This window comes from Callospermophilus lateralis, chromosome 5 (genome assembly GCF_048772815.1).
Source record: "Callospermophilus lateralis isolate mCalLat2 chromosome 5, mCalLat2.hap1, whole genome shotgun sequence".
Taxonomy (NCBI): Eukaryota; Metazoa; Chordata; class Mammalia; order Rodentia; family Sciuridae; genus Callospermophilus; species Callospermophilus lateralis.
This window is the reverse complement of record NC_135309.1, coordinates 1,337,099-1,352,782: the sequence shown is the minus strand read 5'-3', so window position 1 is coordinate 1,352,782 and position 15,684 is coordinate 1,337,099. Positions and strand designations below refer to the sequence as shown.

The window sequence follows — 15,684 nt, the reverse complement described above, 5'->3', positions numbered from 1 at the left end:
GTTTATATGTAACAATTGATAAATATTATGCAGTCTCAATTACTTAAGAAATATGTACATCTATCCTTGACTATAAAGTTCATTCCATATATTTTAGAGAATTAGTAAGATTAAAATTTTAAAAAAACTTCCTGAAACTGATGAAAGATAATGTGTTCTTATTATAAAACTTTTGTTATGCTGAAATAGATAAATGGAAATTTTTTTTAAAAAACAACAGTGATAAGAAAAACACACCAAGAAACATCAAGGTGATATTTTAAACCACCAAACATAGTGATGTAAACCTATTTGCTGTGAAGAAATGAGAACTAGTTTGTCTTTAGCAGAACAATGATACAAGAAGCAAAAAGAAATGTAGAAACAGTACATAGTAAGGGAAGATAATTTTGTAATTTATTCAGACCCCATGGGATAGGGGTGTAGCTTAGTGGTAGATCACTTACCTGGCATGCATAAAGCCTTGGGTTTGATCCCCTGCACCACAGTAATGAAAACCCAAATCAAAAAATCATAATGTCATTGAAGAGAGTCTGAGGAGATCCTGAAATGGGGACCTTAACTCAGGATGACTGGGTTCTTGACGAAGTTGCAAAAAAGAATTTAAGAACATGTCAGAGAGAGGGAGGAGCAGAGATTTAGTCAGGAAAGAAAGGAATCCATATTCAGGAAGAATTTGACTGTCAAGGAATGAGATGCACCTTTTGAGACCTCAGGCTCTTGGAAAAAAATCTGGCTTGAGGAATGGCAGCCCTCAGAGGAAAACTTACCAGAGAGTGAAGGTATGAAGAAATTTGTCACAAGGCTTTGAGTTTAAAGTTTGAAACCAGGGGTGCTTTGAAAAACTAGCCTTTACCTCAGAGCAAAGACTGTCCAAGGAAGGGAGTGTGACCCCTGTCCTTGGAAAGACCCACAGAGCCCTCCTAGGCACATTCCCACCCTGCTAAGTTGTTTATCTACAAATAACAGGAGATATCTGTTGTTATCTGCTGTCCCTGACTCAGTCAGGCTAGGTGGGTCCCATAGCAATCCCCTAGCAGCAACTAATCAACATGAGACAGGAAAATACCTGGGATACCAGATGACCCTCCCAGTATTTTATGGTGTTGGGAAACCATATAGTTCAACACAAACACCCCTCTTGGCTTAAACCAATCAGTTCAAATGAATCCCCCTCTTGTAGTAACCAATCACCCCTACCCAACTTGTTCCCACCAGTTAATGTACTAATCATATTTTAGAGTTGTTTTATCATTTTCCCTCAGTATGTGATGATTTTCTAGGATATTCTATGATATATGTGAAGTTCCTGTCTTCCCCAAAGAGTGTATAAAACTGCTGCAAACTCTGGACTTGGGGGCCTCTCAGTGTCACCAGTTGCTGTGTGCACTCAGAGGACTGAGCTAGCTCACAATAAACACCTCTTTGCTGCTTACATTTATCTTGGTCTCTGGTGGTCTTTTGGGGGTCCCAAATACGAGCATAATAGCTTAACCACTGAGAGAAATCCCCAGCCATTTTTATTTTTATTTTTTTAGTTTTGAGGCAAAGTTGTTCAGGCCCAGCCTCCCAGAGCTACTGGATTTACAGCCCTGCATCACCATTCCTGGCCCATAATCCACTTTCTAGGGGGCCTGCTGTAGCCAAGGAGGCTAACCTATGGTAAAAAAAAAAAAAAAAAAAAAAAAAAAAAAAAAAAACCAGCCTCTACTTCAGAGCAAAGACTGTCCAAGGAAGGGACATGGCCTTTGTCTTTGGAAAGACCCACAGAGCACTCCTAGGTACATTCCCACACTTCTAAGTTGTTTATCTACAAATAACAGGAGATAACTGCTGTGCCAGGTGTCCCTGACTCAGTCAGGCTAGGTGGAGATCCATAGCAACCCCTTAGCAGCCACCAATCAGCACGAGACAGGGAAATACCTGGGATGCCAGATGACCCTCCCAGTAGTTTATGGTGGTTGATAACATGTTGGGAAACCATGTAGTTCAGCACAAACACCCCTCTTGGCTTAAACCAATTAGTTCACATGAATCCCCATCCCAATCACCCCTACCCAACTTGTTCCCACCAGTGAATGTGCTAATCATGTTTTAGAGTTGTTATTTGATTTTCCCGTGGTGTGAGATGATTTGCTAAGAGATGCTATGATGTATTTGGGGGTCCCTGCCTTCTCCAAAGAATGTATAAAACTGCTGCAAACCTTGGGCTCAGGGCCTCTCAGCATCACAAGTTGCAGTGTGTGCGCATGGAGGACCGAGCTAGCTTGCAATAAACACCTCTTTGCTGCTTACATCAATCTTGGTCTCTGGTGGTCTTTTGGGGGTTCCGAATTTGAGCATAACATATGGGGGCTCATTCAGGATCCCCCTAGTAAGCCTACCCAGACACCCGATTGAGAGGTGATGAAAACCCAGCTGGTAAGTAAAGGCTTTGCCAATCTGTAAGTTTCTGTACTCTGGTTGCATGCAGGTTCTGGTTCTGTGTTGTATAGTCAGCAGAAGGTCCAGGTGGACGCACCAAAGGGCAGCCGACGGGGTTTGTGGGAGACGTCCCCAGCCCCTTTCTGGGTTCTGAGTGGATTGCTGGTAGTAAAGTATTTAGTGAAGTATTTGGTAAAGTATTTTGTAGCTGAGGGATCCGCGGTCTGCCTCTGCTTTTAGTTTCTGTGTAGCAATTCATGACGCGCTGCGAATTCTGTGGCCGCGCTGCGAATTTTGTGTGATGTGTGTTTGTTTCTATTGTCCTGTCCGTCTCCACCACAACACCCTGGCAAGAGATCTAATCTCCCTATCTGGGGTCATCAGACCCAATCTGAGGGGAATGCTCCCCCAATCCATTTGTCTGAGGGAAAGGCCCCAGTTGGCTTGGAGCCAGCACCTCACTTCCTTTTTTTGACAATCTGAAAAGAGAATCTCTTTCTTTGTGTGTCTTTTTGTCTTTTTGTCTGTGTCTCTGTTAAGTGTGATGGCATTATTTACTTCGGAGAGATGCAGAGTCCCAAGTTCCTATCTGCCTTGATGTGTGGAGGTATCTTTAGCTAAATTTTAGCCTAAGAATGTCCCTAGTATGCTTCTCCTGAAAGGGACCAAAAGTCAATAGAACGACCAGCTTTTCTGTTCTCACTTTTTACACGCCTTTTAGCTGTTTCTTAAATAAGTTTGATGACTTTACTCTCCTTTGTTAAATGGGATTGAAGGGATAAGTTTTGTCCTGAAAATTTTTTTAGTTGCATTCGGAACCTGAAATTCATGTGGCAGTAAAACAATTCCCGGAACTGCCTATTAGATGTGTATCGAAATCTCCTCTGACCACCTAGTTGCTCAACGAGAACAACCACCTTTCCTCAGAAGCCATGCAGTCCCACACGTATACACCTCAGGGCTTAAACCAATCAGTTTGAATGTATACCCCTTCTTAGTACTGACCAATCACACCCACCCGACCTGTTTCTGCCAGTGAATGTGCTAATCATGTTTTAGAGTTGTTATTTGATTTTCCCAAGGTATGTGATGATTTGCTAAAGGATGCTATGATGTATGTAAAGTCGCTGCCCCCTCTAAAGAATGTGTATAAGCTCTGCTCAAGTTGTTCCCCGGGCTCTTTGTTCTTTGCTCCTCTGAAGTGAGCTCTGAGCCCCACCATGCTGGACCCCCAATAAACCCCTTTGCTGTTGCATGAGACAGTCTCTTGGTGGTCTTTTCCTCCAATGTTTGCCTGACCTTTACAGGATTAGGGAAGCAACGTTTTCTTTTCTTCCCGTAGTTTGCTTCAATGAACCCACTGTACAGGGATATGCCTGCTGGGGGTCTAAGAATTTTGATATCTCGCTTTTACTTTTTATCAAAACCATGTTCTCATTATTAAATTGGCATTAATTGGCTTTGGGGCTGGGAACCAAATTTTCAGTTACAAATTTTGGCACCCCAGAGGGGAATTTAGAGGAGCCCCCACTCTGCTTTCTTGGGGAAGCCTAGCACTCAAAACAACCGTAATCAGAGGATTAACTTTTTGAGAGCTGACTAATGGAAATTTATGAGATATGCCAACATGCCCGGGATCAGACCTAATCAAAGCAGCTAATCCTCTAAGTAAAAGGAGGGACTGAGGGATTCCCAGCAGCTTCTGAAGCCCCTTTTGCTTCAGGGAACCTCCCTCATTTCTTCCCTGCACTGTAAGTGTTGCTTTATCTCTGTCTACTTAAAAAGAAGGAGACACTGAATGCAGTAAAGTCGCCACAAAGAGACCCTTGATTTTACTCTTCTGGTTGCCCCTATGTGAGAACATCTGGTCCCCTCCTGGGGAAATCTATGGTGCCACTGATGTAGGAGTCATAATTAAATGGGAGTTAGAAACCTAAGGAGATTTTTCTCTTATCTGTTCTGTCTGTTTTAAAGGTTATTATGGATTGTTTCTTGGGAATGATCTTGGCTGAATGTGTATCTAAAAGATGATTTTTCATTGTAACAATCTGGTATCTGAATGGAGTTTTGAAGCATTGCACAATCTTGCAGTTAAAAGTTGTGTTTAGGTAATTTTTTATTTATGATTTGAGATAATTCATGCCAGAGAACTTAAATACTTAGGATAGAAAATTAAAGACCTTTGCTTCCAAGTTTTATTTTTTCATTAATTTTTGAACTGGGTAGCCAGGGAAGATTTCACTAGGAATACCAGTATATTCATTTGGGAATGGACAGTAAATTATGACATGATATCTGTTCCCCTCAGTGTATAGGATTTAGGGAAAAAATAGTGTTGGATTGGGACATTGGTCTGGTTTATTGAAATGACATTGAATAGCAACAATCTTGGGAATTTTTAAAGCTTAATTTTGGATATACATGGTAGTGTGTGGTTTTCTTTTGGGATTTTTTTCAGGTGATTTAATGTAACTTAATACTACTTTAGGAATTTCAGAACAAAGTAAGTGACTTAATGATTCTGAAGGAACTTCTTCTGATAGTAACTTTTATGTTATCAAGTAAGATCCTATTTTCAGTTTTGTGCGAGCAAGTTTTTCTAGTGTAGGAAGATATAAAAAAAAAAATTTTGTGAATTGTATCTTAAACTTGTATCCTAATTTTCAACATCCAAACCTGAAAATTATGACTTAAAGTTAAAATGCCTTAGGCATGAAGCTTCTGCTCAGAATTCCAGTTTTTCCTGCTTCTTCCAGACCTCAGCCAGGATTTAAGTTGAAATGCAAATAGAAGAAGCCTGTGAGCTCAGTAGGAGACTGATTTGAGGCCCAAGGAAGAAAACAAAAGTAAAGGTGTCTTTTTCCTGAACTCAAACTAGATTAAACCAAAAAGTAAATTGTATGGTATTTACTAATTACTGGCAAGTCATTTTTTCTAGGACTCTTGCTTTTTCTTAGATTCTGTATTTTTTTTTTTTTTGAGCTCATGATTTTGATCCTACAGAACTAAGTTAATAATCTTCTGATCAGTTCTATTTTTGATCAACTCTGGAGTATTTTTAAACATTGCAATGGAGAATTCACCTGAGAAAAGCTACAAGGACTTTAATATTTACTATTGTGTTATGTGTGCACACTTGTGTTATGTGTTGTATGTCTGTGTGTGTGTATGCCATATATCATGCAATGATATGACAATTGGCAGATATATGAGGAGCCTCATGAAATTTAAAAAAAATGTATCCAAATATTTTTGATTCATGTGATTCAAATGGTTCTATTTAAATTGGGTAAACAGATGAAAGTAAAGATAGCTTTAAAATTAAGCTTATAAGTTTTTCCTAGGTGATAAAAAAACTAATAAAATGTTGATGTCTATGAAATAATCTGCCTAAATTCAGAAATTTACAAGGATTTTTTCAAAATGTGAAAAGAAAAAGGAGGTTAACAAATGGAAAAGAGAAATTAAAGGTTCCAAGTATGGATTTAATAGAAGAAAAATATGTTTCTGGATAAGAGCCTATGTGATTAAGTTAATAAAAGGGATTAAATAAATGATAAAGAAGGTCTGTGTAAGTTGGTTATATGTGTAAATTTTTTGAGCAAGTAATCTTAAAGAAATTAAAAATTATACAACTATGGTTAAACAACAACTGTTATTTTGCCATATTGTAATGTGTTATTTCTTTAAGAACTAAATTTGGTTAATATAAAAACATCAATGTAATTGTGGTGCTATTAATGTATTCATATCTTCCAGGTATGCAAGTCTGGCTTTCTGGCAAGTCTAAATCATTTTCTTTTTAGGGCACCAATCAGAATAGTCAGTAAGAACTAGGAACATGTCTTAAAACAGTTTCAGTTCCATAAATTTTCTGTACATTTATTACAATTTTAAAACCATGAAGCAACAGACTTGATTCTTTCTGTTGCTCAACCCAATTGGCTCTTACCACACAGCTGGAAAAGCAACTTCATAACCATGTCAGCTCGTTCAAGAGAAGTTTTAATATTTTTTTCCTATAAAGTGGTTTAAATCAGAGTTTTCATTTTTAACTGAATTAAGTATGTACATAAAGAGGAAGCCTTTTTTAAAAGCAGGTTTTGTGTGTTCTCCCAGATTTTCTGGAAGTTTAAAACCAGATATTACAAAGGAAACTCTTTTTAGTAGCAAGTACCTGTCCAAATAAATGTCCTCTGCTATTAAAATTTCAATATTTGGAAGACACTAATTTTATAATTCAATCTTTTTCTAATAATTGTGTAAGGTTTTTCACAAATACTGTGATCTAAAAACACTATTCTTATTGTTTTCATTTATACAAAAAGGAGCTTAATAATAGTTTTAATTGATGGGTACTTATTAACTTTATTGCAACTCTAAACTGAATGGAAATTGTTCTTGAAATGTTACCACTAGATTTACATTTACAAGTAAATTTTCAAACAGTGAGGAATAATTTCACAGGTAACATAGTGATTCATGACACATCTGTGGGTTAATGTAATGGGTATAAGGCAAACCTATGAAATAATTCATGAATATATTATTTTAATAGGAAACAGGAGTGCAGAAGTAGAAACAAAAGAGCTTAAATTAGGATGCTGCTACTAGCTAGAAATAAACCCTTTGTATGTGTAAAATAAATAATTTAGGCAGTGTGCCTTTTCTTTGTTCTATCAAAGATATATCCATGTTCTTTTTAACAGAAAGCAGAAAAGATACCAAATAACCCCTGTTCTCTTTGCCTATTTTCATATTTTTTGGGGCTGGGCTTTGAGGGTCATGGAATTAAGCAGTATGGCAGAGCTGTTGAAGCTCATGGTATGCAAAATGGTGACAGACATATATCCAGGTAGAGTGGTTGCTGAAAGTGAAAAATTGGAACCATTGCTGACATGTTTAGAAGCAAATGAGGGAACAGGTAGATGGGGATGAGGTGAGGTTTGGGAATTAGGCATTCAAAGATTCTGCATGCAAAGTTTCTGAGCTTGGAATGCACTGTGATTTTTAAGGGGTATCTGCATTCTTTCTACTATGTATATTTGGGGGTTAAAAATGGTCTAGTACTCCAGTAAACTTGGTAAAGTTCATAACTAGGTATAATCTAGCAAAGACACTATGGAAATCTTCATGATGATGGATTAAGGGCCAGGTATGAGGGGTGAGTGCAACCTGGGAAGAGTGAGTACAAACTTGGGAAGGGTGAGTAGGTGGACCCTGATATTCACAAATTCTTAGAGGCTTTAATGTGTTACTAGGCACTAGGAACAGGGGTTCCTGGATCCAAAGAAAAGTTCCAGACATCACTCTTATAAACAGAGAAATTCTCCCAGATATTTATAGGTTCTTTGAATCCAGATATTGGCCCAAGTCCAGAGTCAGAGGAGAGTCAATGTGTGTCTGTGGTTCTTAAGCATTGGAACCTCCTGACATTCCAGCAGTTAATGTGTAAGGACCAAGTACGGTCAAAGTCCACCTCCAGGGGAGTTTATATACATTCTCTTTTACAGTCTAGGGTATAGGTTCCATTATGATGTGTTGAGGAATGAAATACATATTCTCTTTTGAAGAATATTTAGTCTAGCTTAGAAGATAATTCATCCCCAATAGACATCATTTATATACAATTGTGTTTGCATAGAATTTGGAAAGTAATGAGCAAAGTAAGAGCAAATGTATTACCAAGGGACTGTAGTTAACCAAAGAAGTGTAAAGTTGTTTTTCATTTGAGGGGAAGAATAGATTAAATAGTTTTAGAAAGAGGTAAAAAGCCTAGAAAACTGTCATAGTGTTCATTTAGATTGGGAGGAGTGAGTTAGTTATATTTTACCCAACTGTAAGAGGTTCCAGATTTCTAAATTCACCTGGGGAAAAATAAATATATATAATTTTGTATGTGTGTATACTAGTCAGCTTTGTGTTGTTGTGACCAAAAGACCTGACAAGAACAACTTAGAAGGAAAAAAGTTTATTTTGGGCTCAAAGTTTCAGAGTTCAAGAGTCAGCCTCATTCATTCATTGCTGTAGGCCTCAGGTGAAGCAGGACATTGCCATGACAGAAGGGTGTGGCAGAGAAAATTTGTTTACCTCACATTAGAGGGGTAGCAGACAGACATCCAGCAGCCAGGTCAAAAATATAATTCCCAAGGGCTTGCTCCAGTGACCTGTTTATTTCCGTGGTGCCTCACCTGCTGATAGTTACCACTCAGTAATCTATTTAAATCATTAGTCTTTCAAATAGATTAATCTACCAATTAGGTTATGACTCTCATAATTAATCATTTCACTTGTGAACATTCCTTTATTCTATATGACTTTTTTTGGGGTAGCTCATATCCAAATCATAAGAATGAGTGTGTCTTAAGTTTTAAAATTAGAAGCTGAAATATTATTTTATTATCTCAGTCTAAGGTTGTTATTATGGCATGACAAACAACAGGCTATTGATTAAAGTGGCTTTTTGATATGGTTTAAGTGTTTCATAAATATGAATTTGTTGCATCAGACTGCCTAGGAGGATATCCCTAGCAATCTGATCTGAATCAGAGTCAATTGTGTACATTTGTGATGTCTTTAGTTTTTCTATAAAACACATCACAACTAAAATTTTTTCTTTTGTGGTTCTAGAGATGGAACCCATCATATTACTCATGCTGGATAACCACTCTGCACTGACCTATGCCCCCAGCCCAATTTTTCAGCTTCTTTTAGAAATACAACCTTGAGTATGTCATACCTATGAAGGAATAAATGCACTCAAAAGTTGAGATAACTTTGCAGAATCATTCTCATGTATATGACTGACTATTATGCAGAAAAATAAATTTGCTTTGGCCTAACTACAGTATTTTCTTTTCTCTTATGTTCATTATTATAAGCTTCCTTTTTGTCCTCAGCTTGTTTTCTCCTAAGTTATAGTTCTTCACAATTGTTCTAAACTCTCACCTATTAAAAATTTCTTTGAATAATTTTTGTACCTTTGAAGCATTTAAAGATTTATCTCTTTCTTATAGACATATTATTTATCAGATTATTTATAAGAATAATATTCAGTTAAGGAAAATGCATATTTTATAATGATGTCAGAGAATCAAAATGACATCTGAACCTACCAAATTTTTCTTCAGGCATCATAGTATAAAAGAAAGAACAGTTCATATTGAAAACAGCAAGGAGTGAAGATTTCTGAGGGTATTTGAGACTTCACCTTGTGTGTATGTCAATTAGCTAAAAGATGCAGAAGTGCAGGAAATGCACTGTCCCAGTGCATAGGTAGAGAGATGCTCCTGTCCCAGGTCCTCACAGGAGGTGGGCACTGTGGGAGGTTACTCTGAATGATTTTTTTTTCCATTTCTGAGGAGAGAGGATTTGGAGGATTTGACCATCAATACATCTAGTAGTGACCTGGATATTGCCCTGGTCCCGGAAGTTGAGGATGTGTCTTCAGACATAGAAATGTCATCCTGCAGCCTCTTGGGTAGAATTACACTCACTTGTCCTTTGTAACCCTGCCCTTCCTGACCTTTTTTTGGAATGGACTTTCTAAGAATGCCGGTCCTCCCAATAAAAGCCCACTTCCAAACATGCTCCCTCTCTCTGGCCAGCCTCTCCTGACTTTCCCTTGCTCTCCCATTTGGGGAGCTTGAGGCTGAGAGTGGTGGAGCCATCCTGAAGCTTGTTTAAATGTAGAGCATGTGTCTGTGTTTTATTTGGTGTCCCTGGAAATTCACATTAGCAACCTTAAGTTCAGTTGTCTGAGTAGGTCAGAGGAAGCAGGGCATCTTGTTTTGATCACAGAATTTCACAGTGACCTCAGGAATCAATTAAAATAGCTGATGTTAAGGCCTTCCAGTAAGGTTTGTAAAGAAAATGATCATGTTTTTAAAAGTATCAGATTGTTCTTCCCAAGAAAAGATTATACTATAAAAGTTGTTACTTCTTTTTTCTTTTTAAAAATATTATTATTGGCACTGATGTTGTGGCTCAGTGGTAGAGTGCTCACCTGACACATGTGAGGCCCTGAGTTCAATCCTCAGCACCACATAAAAATAAATAAATAAATAAAGATATTACAATATTACTATTATTGTTGTTATTATTATTGATACCATGAATTGAACCAGGGGCACTGTGGTTAAGTGAACCACATCCCCAGCCCTTTTTAACATTTTTTTTTAAATTTAGAGACTGGGTCTTGATAAGAGGGTTAAGATCTTGCTAAGTTGCTAAAGCTGACATTGAACCCATAATCCTCCTGCCTCAGCCTGCTGAGCTGCTGGCATGCACTACTGTGACCAATTTTTTTTTCTTTTTCTTTTTATTAATAAGCTTTGGTTTATGAATGAATGTGTTGTTTGGCACTGTGAATACCTCTCTCCTACCGTTGTATTTCAAATTGGATGTGGAGGTTACAGAAATTATAAATACTCATTACCTGAGAAAACTGTCCTCACAGGATTATTTGTAGGGTCTTAATATGTGATAACTTGTTTCACCATAAGAAAATAACACAAATGCTTTTCATCCTAGCAGCAATCCTTTTGGTTGTGTGATCTCCACTGTATAGGTGAAAAGGCTGAGGCAGAGGAACATCCCAAGATTAGTCAACTTGTTCATGCTCCCTGATTGCTCTGCTTCTAAAATCTGTGCTTGGTCCTCAGCAAGCTAAGGTTTATTTTGGGGGGAGGGCGGGGAGGGAGACACCATAGTGGTGAGAAAAAAAATGTGTGCAGAGGTGACTACAGGGAGAGCCACGGGTCATGATGGTCAGTGGACACTCATAAATGAATCTGTGCTTGGTCCTCAGCAAGCTAAGGTTTGTGTTTGGGACAGGAGGAGGGAGACACCATAGTGGTTAGAAAAAAAATGTGTGCAGAGGTGGGCCATGATGATCAGTGGACACTCATAAATGAAGGCCTGCTGGGACTCATCCCCACCCCCACCTGCTTCTCAGAGTAATGCTAGTAGATGCAAGAACATTTGAAACTGGGAAAGGGAGCAGGCCCTTATGTTAAGTAGTTCATGGGCTAATTCTCACTTGCCCCCCACCAATGGGGAATCCCCTTTGCATAAAATATGAATGACTCTGACTGGACTGCTAAATTGGTGGCATTGGAGAAATTGCCACGTTAACACTCCAGGTAGCAAAGCCCAAAAAGCATTTATTAAAATGCTTATAATACTCCAGAAATATAATGTTCCAGTAACACCCCAACCACTTTGGGGCTTCTTAAACTTTTTTTTTTTTTTTTTGTGTGTGTGTGTGTGTGTGTGTGTTTGCACCAAGAACAAATCAATTCTGCAGTTTGCTGAAGCCAACGAGCACCTTCTCAGAGTAATGCTAGAAGATGCAGAACATTTGCAACTGGGATTACAGAATAAAGCTATTATTAAAGTGCAGTAATGAGAATACTAGAAATGTTAATATGATAGGCATCCTTGGCTATTAATTAGCATGTAAAAGAACAAAATCTGGTGGTGAACTTAATAACTACTATTACTTTGAAGAGATGAGAGACACAAACTTTTCCAACCATGCAGTTATCACCAAAAACATCTGTAATTTATATTGATAACAAATGCACAGGGCATGCTGAACCTATGTGGCCTGTCTACTTCTGTCATTGAAGTAAATGTTGAGTTTAGTTAGAGATTAGTGAAAACAAAGATATAATTGTCTTTTACTCATGTTTGCATAGCCCCTTCCCTTCATTCCCCTGGATTAAGAACCCTGAGCCATGTGGGGCACTCCTTCAAGTCTCATGAACAACTTCCTAGGCTTTCAATTGGGCTTCTAGTGAACTCAAGATAGGGAAGAGGATACCTTAAAAATATGGAGTCTTCCTGCTTGTGGTTCTTGCAGACTGCATTTAGGTAGTCCACCCCCATTACCCAACACAGTTTTTATAATGATCCCCATAAACACTTGCATCATTTTGTAGGATGAACTCTTAGAAGCCAGCATATTTTTTTTACCATTTGATATTCTCTCTTGTTTTGTAAGTATAGCTAGTGTTCCCATATAGCATTAGTTTTTGAATATTGAGCTAATAGCTAAGCGATCATTTTATTTTTTTAATTTTCTATCTATGCAGTCACATCATCTGGAAGTTCTAACAGTTGCTTTTTCTTCTTTCCAGTTTATATGGTCTTCATTTTTAAATTTTCTTCTCTTTACTGATAGGACTTTTGGTACAATGATAACAGAAGCAGTGATATCAGTGAGTCGTCTTCCTGATTTTAAAGAAAATCCTTCTAATATGTCCCCATTGAGTCATGTGCTAGTACCAATTTTCAGCAGCTAGCAAGAGCCAACCATTTACTTTTCATGAGTTTTACAAATCAGTGTTAAAATATAGTCATTATTTAAAATTAAATTATAACTCCAACATTTGCGGCTGATGAGCGAGCATGTTTTGGATGGTGTTTGCTGCAAGCTAACTTACCTCTGGAGCACAGGCTTGAACTTATCTGGCTTGGGACCAGATGTCCTGAGATGTTTCTTCTGAAGACCCTGGGAATCCAGCGCCCAGATCTTCTCTCAGGGCTTTGAGGACTCATCCCCGCCCCCACTCCTGCATCTCCCACCTAACCGCAGGGCAGCATCTTTACATATCCACCTGGATGCTGTCCCACACTAGAGTCCCTGAATACCAGCCACTACCCTACTTTCCAGTGCCCCACCAGCAGTAGGCTTACACTCAGTCGGTGGATCCCTACTCACATCTGAGTGAAGCCTATGCTGCAGGCATTAGCCCCCTGCACCAGCCTGTGTCCACCAGCAGCCAGCAACAGTCCTGGTCTGGCTGCCAGAGCCAGGAGGGGGCCGCCCTGCCTTTGCACCTAGGGTGCCTGGCTGGCCTGCTTCCCCAACTCTCTAGGATAGAGGGAGGTGCTGTGGGCGCCCTCGGGGATGCTTACAGCTGCTCAGACCTACTGTTACCACATGGCATGCCCTGGACGCTGCAGGCCTGGAAAAATACCTGGGGCTCCACAACATGGATCACCAGATGGAAGAGGTGCAGATCGTCAACCCACACCTGCTTGGGCCTGATCAGTCTGTAATCTGCAAAAGTCCCATTATTCCATGGCTAAGAACCCCCTGAGTCTCCCCTGTCAGAAGGATCTAGTGGTAGCCCTGATGAATCCCATGAAGTCTTCTGCTCCATTCTAGGAAGAATGTCTGTCTTCAGCTCCATGTCCAAATATAAGTGACTGTGACTGAAGTGCAGAGGCGATTGTCACCTTCTGAATGCTTAAATGCCTCGCTGCTGGGAGGTGTTCTCAGGAAAGCAAAGTCCAAAAATGGCTGATTGTTGTGGGAAAAGTTGGACAAGACTGGGCTAGATCTTCCATCTGGAAGACAAAAAGCTGCTCTTGAGACCCTCCTGACATCCTTGGTGCAAGAAAAAACTGTTCACTTAGCTTGGTACTTTGCATATGGCTGTGAACTGGAGTTTCCTAGTAAGTCAGTGGCCAATTATTTAACCAGGCCTCACCTAGGAGGGTAAACCAAGATGGTAACAAGGAAGAATAATGCTGTGGTTGTCTCAGCAAATGTGTAAAGAATTCACTGACCCCCTCAATTAAGATCGAACACCCAATGGCAACAACAGGCCCTCCCTGGTCTTAGAAACCTACAACACAAGCACTTGTCTCATTTTTGCCTGATTACCCATGGGTTCGGCAGCCAGGTCATCTGCACCCCTGTGTCTGGGGTGCAGAACTACATCAAAGAAGCCCCAATTGTCATAGACAAATCCTATATGAACGCCGGAGACCAGAGTCCAGCAGATTCTAACAAGACCCTGGAGAAAATGGAGAAGCACAGGAAGTAAAATGGGGGTAAGCACAGGGTGGGAAGGGAAAGGACAGAGGAATTTGTCTCCACTGGGACAGATTGGAGGCACTCTTGCTGGGGGAGGAGTTTCCAAAGTCCTCTGTCACTTGAGGCATGCAGGATCTTGACCTGCCCTCCAGGATCCCTGCAGCTTCTCTAGCACTGCAGTGTCTGTCCTTGAACACATGATCCCAAGGTGACAAGTACTGGTTTTTGTTTTGTTTTTACTTGTTCAGCATTTATTTTTTGGAACCCAATCTCTCCTTCCTCTGAAATTGATGCTACAGAGTTTTAGAACCTTCTCATAAGTTCCCTGGGGCAGACAAGAAGTCATGTGCCTAGCTGTTGAAAGTTCAGATTGATGATATTCAGACTGTCTACCTACTTCGGTGATGATGCCCTCCAAGAGGAGGCAAAGGTACCATGTGCTCTCCTGCCAGTGAGCAGGTGCTACGTTGATGCAAACCCAGTGCACAGAGGGGTCGTCTAGTGTAGGAAACTTGTAGAAACAATTCCTGCTGAAATTTCATTTTTCTTTTGTCTCTTTTTTTTTTTAACTTTGAAAATTAACTCTTTAAATGGGTGACTTTTGGAATGAGACGTTCCTATAAGGAACTGAAAGTTTTGATTGCATATTTATTTCAGATCTTGATTTTTCAAGTAAACATGAAAAGGGTGGGCACTAAGTGTCTGCTGCTGCCTGTCACACCTCAAGCCCCTGTGGAGGCTCTGTATTTTGAGAAACAGTGTGCTGAGTGTACAGACTTTATGTATGCATAGTTTAATGAGATTTGTAAATACTGGAGCACTTCTTACAAATTTTTGAGAAATAGGATTCGATTTTAATATTAACTTTTAATGGTGGTGGGATATTTCATAACATGTATTTCAATTTTATTAATCTGTACACGGGATATGAATAATTAAGAGGATACAGAGATTTTTTCTTAGTTTGGAAGATTCTGTTTAATTGGGGCTCTCTGTTCAGAAAGCAGTAACTTCACATCTTGTTCCTGTGAGGCTCATTCACTGTAAGGTGAATGTGTGTTATATTTGATATGGATGAAATGGAGGTTTAGAATTGAACTTCCTGCATGTAAATATTCCTCAAAGCAAAGTGTGCATATGATACCTGTATAATAAAAGTATTCTTGATGGAATCTGTGGAAAAATAAAAAATGAAAAAGTAAAATTAAATTATGGATATGTGAAACTAAGCCAATCATATTAAAAATACTGGTAATCAATTATCAAAACTCACCTCTTTTTCTTTTTTGTGGTGTCTTGCTATGATCCCTGCACTTCAGGCTGTTTATGTGTCATCTGTGTCTGTGAGATAGAAGTGTTCCATGGTGAGTGATTGCATGCCTTCCAGTTACATCACACTGAAGGCTTTGACTTGGCCGTGATGGGAATAG

At 39.2% G+C, this 15,684-nt stretch overlaps 1 pseudogene; it reads left to right on the top strand.

The window, feature by feature from the left end:
* Positions 1-7,224: 7,224 nt before the first annotated feature.
* On the top strand, positions 7,225-14,264 carry LOC143400043 (transcription factor AP-2 gamma pseudogene; annotated as a pseudogene).
* The last annotated feature ends 1,420 nt before the right edge of the window (positions 14,265-15,684 follow it).